We start from the raw sequence: 9,369 nt of genomic DNA on the forward strand, positions 1-9,369 counted from the left end.
CCCACCCTGTGTCCAGTAACCCCCACCCAAATGTCTCGCACTCCCAAAGTCAGATACCAATGTGCGTGTATGTGTGTGACTGCGCAGCCACTAGGTCTGGTGATTAGGCCTGGTTGGTGCACGTGAGTTGCAGGTTACCTGCCCGGGGCTCCAGCCACGGGTACCACGATATCACTGGGGATCCGCCCGATCCGACATTGTCCTCCACACCGCGTTGGGTGAATTCCAGCGCGGATAATATCACCTTAGTCTTAGGGTCTTTGATGGTGTTCTGAGCCCAGAACCCACCTCGCAGGGCCGCACGGCTTCAGCACTGTGTCCCTGACTAATCAACCAATTAATGGGGCAGTGTCCCTATCTAGGGCCTGTCCCTAAGCTCCACAAAGTACTAAGTGGCTCAGGACCTAACTGGGACCTTGGGGGCTGCTGGCCTAATGCAGAGGGTCACTGACCCCTGCATCCACCTCTTACCCCTAGCTGGCCCGGATCCTGACTCAAAGTGCTGCCAAAACCCCGCGAAATGTATCTTTATTCCTACAGGGCCATACCTCAGCCCTATTGGCTCCCTGGGGTCATGTGTCTCATCTCGCGCATGCGCGAGCTATCTGGGGCCTTCCCGCGCTGTCTGTGTCACTGCGCATGCGCCACAGACCTAGGCATGGCGGCGCCCTGCTCCTTGAGCCGCCGGGCCGGTGGCAACGCGATCGCAGCCTTAGCGACGGCCCGATCGCATCCCCGGCAACCGGCCCGCTCGCCGCTCGCGTCCCTAGCTACCAGGGATTCCTCTCTACTCGCGCGCCGGCCCCCCCTCACTCCCTCGCACACAGCGTCTGGCCAAAAGGGAGGAGGGGGTCAGCCACGACAGGGGGGACCTGGCTACATCCTCCCCCTGGTGAAAACTCCAACGTCCTCGCTTGGACCACATAACTTCCCACAATGTACAAAAATTATATAATAAAATGCAGTAAAATATATATAACTTAGCACAGGCATAAAACAAAAGAACAAGGCGCACAACGCACATAGTGTATTAAAGTATAAAATGTGACTTTATGGTTAAAAAATAAATAGTTCTGCGTACATCAAGTAGGGAATAAACAAGCAGTTGGTATATAGGTTTACCACACCAGGAGATAACGCTGTGCGACACCCTCAGATGGATCTCAGCATTCACTGGGTCAGCAGACGTCTCATCAGTCTCTTCCAGCGTCCTCTGTTGGGGGATGGTAGGTGGATGAGTCCCTTGTAGAGAGAGCCCCACAGCATACAGCTCACAGGTAAGTAAAGACGCCGTAGGATTCAGCATCCATGGAACACTGCAGCATTTGCCGCCACTCCTCGTTGGGCGCTCGGCGATGACGTCACTGGTCGCACCTCCGCTTCAGGGAAGAAGTAACCCAGTGTTACGAAACGCGTTGGATAAGAGGTGTCTATGCTCTTCTCCCCCCATCCTTTGTGACTCTGGACATTGTTTGGACACTATTTATTTGCCTGGCGAATTATCTCTCCCCGCTGCCTTACAACTTTGGATTGACACGCACGCTGTGCGTTCCATGAGAAGCATTGCGGAAGCGGAGGTGCGACCAGTGACGTCATCGCCGAGCGCCCAACGAGGAGTGGCGGCAAATGCTGCAGTGTTCCATGGATGCTGAATCCTACGGCGTCTTTACTTACCTGTGAGCTGTATGCTGTGGGGCTCTCTCTACAAGGGACTCATCCACCTACCATCCCCCAACAGAGGACGCTGGAAGAGACTGATGAGACGTCTGCTGACCCAGTGAATGCTGAGATCCATCTGAGGGTGTCGCACAGCGTTATCTCCTGGTGTGGTAAACCTATATACCAACTGCTTGTTTATTCCCTACTTGATGTACGCAGAACTATTTATTTTTTAACCATAAAGTCACATTTTATACTTTAATACACTATGTGCGTTGTGCGCCTTGTTCTTTTGTTTTTTGTCTAGTGTCTGGTGTGTCGAGCCACCCCCAAGAAAGGCTGCAGACCCACGATTAGTGCAAGACCCACATCTAAGGTCCACAATATTGTTTGTTTAATCACGGTGCACTGTTCACTTGATATTTGTTGTTCACTAGTTATTAGCTGCGCACTATCACCTTTTTTTCCACTGTTAGCACAGGCATAACTCTAAACGATATTACATAATTCGGTGAGCATCGCGATCACAGACTGTATCTTACTACGAGAACACTGCTGAGCCTCATAATGGGGTGCCCCCATTTGATCGTAGGTGACCCGAGTTGGCGGGTACCTGACTCGTTGGCTCCGATGGAGTTGTTCTTCGGCCACTCCCTCGGGGGAGTAATAAGTATAGTCCTGAGGCCTAGCCTCTTCCCTTGAGGGGAGAAATGTCTCTGAGGGTACAAAGCACAGGCTCTGTGGATCCAACGGCTGGCCTGTTGGTGCCACCTTAGTAGGCATTGGCCTACGGGGCCATTTACCCGTAGCTCCTTCGGGAGATGGCCCTTCTGCGGCATGGTCCCTTTGAGAGGGTCCCTCCATAGAGTCTTCAGGAGTTTCAGGGTGAGTCTCATTAGTTACAGTCTCTTGACTCACCTCTGATTGATCGAACTCACCGTTGAGCGGTGTGGCCTGTAGTTCCTCTTCTTCGTCTCCCACTTGGGGGATGGGGAGAAGGTGATTACGATGCCAAACCTTTACCCTGCCATCGGTGTCTCTGATGCGATAAACCGGGAGGCCGGGAATCTGTGACTCCACCTCATATACGCCATCTCTCCACCGGTCCGCCAGTTTATGTTTTCCGGGGATTCCCAAATTACGAAGTAACACAGCATCCCCAGGACGTAACTCTCGATACTTGACTTTATTGTCATATCGTCTCTTGTTACCAGCATTCAGTTTGGCTGTAGACTTCTCAGCCTGTTGGTAAGCTTGTTGCAGACTGTCCTTTAGCCTTTGCACGTACTTGAAATGAGTGGTATTGGGTATCCCATCCGTTGATACTCGGAGACGCACATCTACTGGGAGTCTGGCCTCCCGCCCAAACATGAGGAAGTACGGGGAGAATCCAGTGGACTCATGATGAGTACAGTTGTATGCGTGTACCAAAGTTTCTACATGACGACTCCATTCTGTTTTCTGCATTCCCTTCAGGGTTCCAAGCATGTCCAACAGGGTCCTGTTGAATCGTTCAGGCAAGGCATCTCCTTCAGGGTGGTACGGAGTCGTCCGGGATTTGGCGATGTTCAGCATTTTAAGTAATTCTCGGATCAGAGTACTCTCAAAATCTCGCCCTTGGTCGGAGTGAAGTCGGTTTGGAAGACCGTAATGAACGAAGAACTTTTCCCATAGAACTTTCGAGACCGTGATAGCCTTCTGGTCTTTTGTGGGGAAGGCCTGTGCATAGCGGGTGTAATGGTCCGTGATGACCAGCACATTACCGATTCCTCGACTATCAGGTTCGATACACAGGAAGTCCATACACACCAGGTCCATTGGACCAGAACTCTTAAGATGGGCCATGGGAGCTGCTCGGGTAGGCAACGTCTTGCGTTGAACGCACCGGGAACAACGGCGGCAGTGGTGTTCCACCGCTTCCCGCATCTTGGGCCAGAAAATCCGGTCTCGGACTAGCCCAAAAGTCTTCTCTACACCGAGATGCCCGTGTTCATCGTGTAGAGACTTCAACACCATATACACTGGCGACACACTTTATTCGAGCTCGGCTAGTCCCACGAATTCGGGTATACCCGGGTGTATTGAAGTTTGTGACTGTTTTCTGCCCGAGTGCATTGAGGTATTTTCCAGGCAGGGATTGAAGCATTTTATTCCCGCTGGCTGCAATACTGCACAGTATATATATATATATACTGCATTACAATTCATGAATTTATGCCATCTGGTAGACACGCGAAGCATTGCAGCCTATTAAATCCTAATCATTATCATTTAACAGATCAGCCGCCCGTCAGCCAGGCATGAACCCAGGCTGGGAAGGCAAACGCAACGGGGCTTGTCAGAGGTGAGGAGCGGCGCATTCCAGGTATCTGCCAGGTACATACTGGGTATTTGCTCGAATAAAGTGTGTCGGTGCAGTATCTCAAGTTTTGGGGTAGAACTAGTTGTCGCCTATCAGGGTGGTTATGATATTGGACTACCCTATAGAGCAAACAATTATCTATCTCGAACTTGTCCACCTCACGCATGAGTAACGCGACCAGATCTCGGGGAGCACTCTTCAATAGAGCGGGGTTCTTCCGTTGAACGGTTTGCTGGATTATGCTGATTACTGGATCTCTTAATTGATAGTCCACTAAGTCTTTCCATCTTATGACTTTGTCATGGGTTATGTTCATTCCTGCGGGATCGCAGTAGGCAGCAGGGATCGCCTGCGACTGGCACCCTAACGAATCGGCAACTCTTAGTTCAGAGAATGCTACCTGATCATTGATGACGGCCGCTATACTACACATTGCTCGCATCCCAGGTCCAGGGATCTCTTCCCATTCATCATCATCAGGGGTAGCACTCAATCCTGGTCGTCGTGATAGAGCATCGGCCCCAATGTTCAAATGCCCTGGCTTGTACTTCAGGGAGAATCGGTAGTTACATAGTGTCGCCAGCCATCGGTGTCCGGCTGCATCCAATTTGGCGGAAGTATTGATGTACGTGAGGGGATTGTTATCGGTCCTTACCTCAAACGTAACACCATAGAGGTAATCATGAAGTTTCTCCGTGATCGCCCATTTGAGAGCCAGGAACTCTAACTTGTGTACCGGATATTTCTGCTCACTGGGTGTCAGACTGCGGCTGATGTAGGCTACAGGCCGAAGACCCTCGGGGTGCTTCTGATGCAGGACAGCGCCCAGTCCATTGAGACTGGCATCCACATGCAGGACATATGGTTGTTCTGGGTCAGCATATGCAAGCACTGGTGCTTCAGTCAGGCTTTTCTTCAAGTTCAGGAAGGCCCGTTCACACTCAGGCGTCCACTTATCGCCAAACGGTTGACGGGCCGACGTGGCCTTTCTCCCAGTATCTTCAGGGTATATCTTCAGCAAATTGTTCAGGGGTTTAGCTCGACTAGAGTACCCTTCCACGAACCAACGGTAATACCCACAGAAACCGAAGAAAGATCGCAGTTCCGTGACATTATCGGGCCGCGGCCAGTTCACCACCGCTTCTACTTTGGCTGGATCGGTAGCAATCCCCTGAGCAGACACAATGTGTCCCACGTAGGTCACCGAGGTGTGGCAAAACCTACACTTGTCGAGTGATAGCTTCAATCCTTCTTGGCCAAGACGGTCTATCACCTTCAGCAGCCTCTCCTCGTGCTCTTCCAAGGTCTTTCCGAAGACAATGATGTCGTCCAGGTAAACCAGACACTCCTGAGGGTTCATGTCCCCTATTGTCTTCTCCATCAGCCGCTGGAAGGTAGCAGGGGCTCCACATATACCTTGGGGCATACGCGTAAACTGGTAGAAGCCCAGAGGACAGACGAAGGCAGTCTTTTCCTGATCCTCTTCACTCATGGGTACCTGGTAGTACCCAGATCGCAAATCGAGCACACTAAACCATTGGCTCCCGTTCAGAGCATTCAGGATCTCTTCAATACGAGGGAGATTGTATTGGTCAGGTACCGTACGATTATTCAGAGTTCGATAATCGACGCACAATCTTACAGATCCATTCTTCTTCCTTACTACCACTATGGGTGATGCATAAGGACTCCGCGACTCCGTCAGTATTCCAGCGGTCTTCATCTCCTCCAGGACATCCCTTACATCGTCCACATCCCTGGGGGCGATACGACGAGAGCGTTCACGGAACGGAGTGGCGTCACTCAGCCTAATAGTGTTTTGGGCGCTGCGGCTGCGGCCCACATCCATCTCGCTGGTAGAAAATACTGTTTTTCTTTCCTTCAGCTTGGCCGTCAGTCGATCCTTCCACTCTGTTGGCAGGGTCGAATCTCCGAAGTTGAAGTCCAGGTCGACTAACCGCTCACCTACTGCAGCGGCGTTCACCTGGGGCGCTGTTTCTACCGGGCTGACGGGATATATACTGCCCAGACTTTGCCCTACATCGATGTCCATTGGAAATGGAGAGATATTTTGAATATACACATGGGTTCGGAGAGGAATTCGGGTCGTCCACTCTCTTACTTCAGGTATTACCCTATATCCTCTCTGGCTCTCTTCCTCAGGGTCACTTTCCAGAGAGAACAGATGATCGGTCTCCTCCCGATCCGGATAACAGCACCAGACGGCCAGGCGTTTCACTCCCCCTGGTGAAATGGTCGTCAGTCCGCGTTGACGATTGTAGAGGTCCCCGTGACGCTCTAAGGCATATACTCGGTTGCACTCCTCTCTCAGTACAGGATCCAGGAGTGTATTGGCCATTGGCAATTCATTAGTCTCTTTCAAGTAGGCTCTGACTACAGCTCGAACTATATCCGTATTTGTCCCCAGGATGACCGGGTACTGACACTGTCCTTGAGGCTTTGGGCACACCATTGCCTCCACATGCATGGGATGTTTCTTGCCGGTATTCAATTGAAGTATCTCCAGTTGAACGCTCACAATCCCATCGATGGGGTAATCTTTGTTGCTCAACCCCCTCACCTTCATATGTTCCGCCGACCGCAGGGGACAATGCTTCAGGTGTTGGTCGTAGAAGTGCCGGTATATTATGGTCACTTGAGACCCAGTGTCCAATAGAGCAGCAGCATACTGTAGACTCCCTCTACTACCACACGCACGATGGCCGAAGGGCCCACCTGACAGAAACCATCTCCCCCTGGAGTTCCTTCGCCTGGGCTCAGGTCAGTAGGGACTTCGGAAGGCGTGGGGGTGGCCTCGGTGGTCTTGGCTTCTGGGGTCTGCGTCTGACAGATCATAGTCCTAGCCGAGCTTCCTTTACGGGGCGTTTCCTTTTCTTGGGTGACTCCATTAGGGCACTCTCTAGAGAAATGGCCTTTCTGTCCACAGTTATAGCAGACAACGTCTTTAAGGTCCAGTCGTCTTGGGTAAGTGGGGGAGGATCTCCCCGAAGCCCGCCCTTTCGTTGAGGGCGACTTGGGTGGCGCATATTCCTCTTTGACAGGTGTCTTGGTCCGGCGAGCGGAGGCTCCCGGGGTGTCACTGGCCGGAGGATCTCTGACCTTGGTGCCTGCGTGCAGCTTGGTATAGGCTTCATGCCCTTTGACGATCCCCAGAATGTCCATGAAGGTAGGGGGAGGCCCCTCCTTTAGTGAGCACCTGATCATGATCACGATGTGATGCGTGGGGATGGCCCCTCGGAGGAACTGCTTGCGCCGATATTTGTCCATCTCTGAAGCTAGGATGAGGCCGCAAGTTCGCAATTTCCACAGGACCAGCTGGATGCGTTGCAGGAAGTCAGACAGGTCTTCCTTCTCCTTCTGTCGGAGAGCGTACCAGGGATTCCTCTCTACTCGCGCGCCGGCCCCCCCTCACTCCCTCGCACACAGCGTCTGGCCAAAAGGGAGGAGGGGGTCAGCCATGACAGGGGGGACCTGGCTATATCCTCCCCCTGGTGAAAACTCCAACGTCCTCGCTTGGACCACATAACTTCCCACAATGTACAAAAATTATATAATAAAATGCAGTAAAATATATATAACTTAGCACAGGCATAACTCTAAACGATATTACATAATTCGGTGAGCATCGCGATCACAGACTGTATCTTACTACGAGAACACTGCTGAGCCTCATAATGGGGTGCCCCCATTTGATCGTAGGTGACCCGAGTTGGCGGGTACCTGACTCGTTGGCTCCGATGGAGTTGTTCTTCGGCCACTCCCTCGGGGGAGTAATAAGTATAGTCCTGAGGCCTAGCCTCTTCCCTTGAGGGGAGAAATGTCTCTGAGGGTACAAAGCACGGGCTCTGTGGATCCAACGGCTGGCCTGTTGGTGCCACCTTAGTAGGCATTGGCCTACGGGGCCATTTACCCGTAGCTCCTTCGGGAGATGCCCCTTCTGCGGCATGGTCCCTTTGAGAGGGTCCCTCCATAGAGTCTTCAGGAGTTTCAGGGTGAGTCTCATTAGTTACAGTCTCTTGACTCACCTCTGATTGATCGAACTCACCGTTGAGCGGTGTGGCCTGTAGTTCCTCTTCTTTGTCTCCCACTTGGGGGATGGGGAGTAGGTGATTACGATGCCAAACCTTTACCCTGCCATCAGTGTCTCTGATGCGATAAACCGGGAGGCCGGGCATCTGTGACTCCACCTCATATACGCCGTCTCTCCACTGGTCCGCCAGTTTATGTTTTCCGGGGATTCCCAAATTACGAAGTAACACAGCATCCCCAGGACGTAACTCTCGATACTTGACTTTATTGTCATATCGTCTCTTGTTACCAGCATTCAGTTTGGCTGTAGACTTCTCAGCCTGTTGGTAAGCTTGTTGCAGACTGTCCTTTAGCCTTTGCACGTACTTGAAATGAGTGGTATTGGGTATCCCATCCGTTGATACTCGGAGACGCACATCTACTGGGAGTCTGGCCTCCCGCCCAAACATGAGGAAGTACGGGGAGAACCCAGTGGACTCATGGCGAGTACAGTTGTACGCGTGTACCAAAGTTTCTACATGACGACTCCATTCTGTTTTCTGCATTCCCTTCAGGGTTCCAAGCATGTCCAACAGGGTCCTGTTGAATCGTTCAGGCAAGGCATCTCCTTCAGGGTGGTATGGAGTCGTCCGGGATTTGGCGATGTTCAGCATTTTAAGTAATTCTCGGATCAGAGTACTCTCAAAATCTCGCCCTTGGTCGGAGTGAAGTCGGTTTGGAAGACCGTAATGAACGAAGAACTTTTCCCATAGAACTTTCGCGACCGTGATAGCCTTCTGGTCTTTTGTGGGGAAGGCCTGTGCATAGCGGGTGTAATGGTCCGTGATGACCAGCACATTACCGATTCCTCGACTATCAGGTTCGATACACAGGAAGTCCATACACACCAGGTCCATTGGACCAGAACTCTTAAGATGGGCCATGGGAGCTGCTCGGGTAGGCAACGTCTTGCGTTGAACGCACCGGGAACAACGGCGGCAGTGGTGTTCCACCGCTTCCCGCATCTTGGGCCAGAAAATCCGGTCTCGGATTAGCCCAAAACTCTTCTCTACACCGAGATGCCCGTGTTCATCGTGTAGAGACTTCAACACCATATACATTGGCGACACACTTTATTCGAGCTCGGCTAGTCCCACGAATTCGGGTATACCCGGGTGTATTGAGGTTTGTGACTGTTTTCTGCCCGAGTGCATTGAGGTATTTTCCAGGCAGGGATTGAAGCATTTTATTCCCGCTGGCTGCAATACTGCACAGTATATATATATATATACTGCATTACAATTCATGAATTTATGCCA

Source organism: Ascaphus truei, chromosome 2 (assembly GCF_040206685.1).
Source record: "Ascaphus truei isolate aAscTru1 chromosome 2, aAscTru1.hap1, whole genome shotgun sequence".
Taxonomy (NCBI): Eukaryota; Metazoa; Chordata; class Amphibia; order Anura; family Ascaphidae; genus Ascaphus; species Ascaphus truei.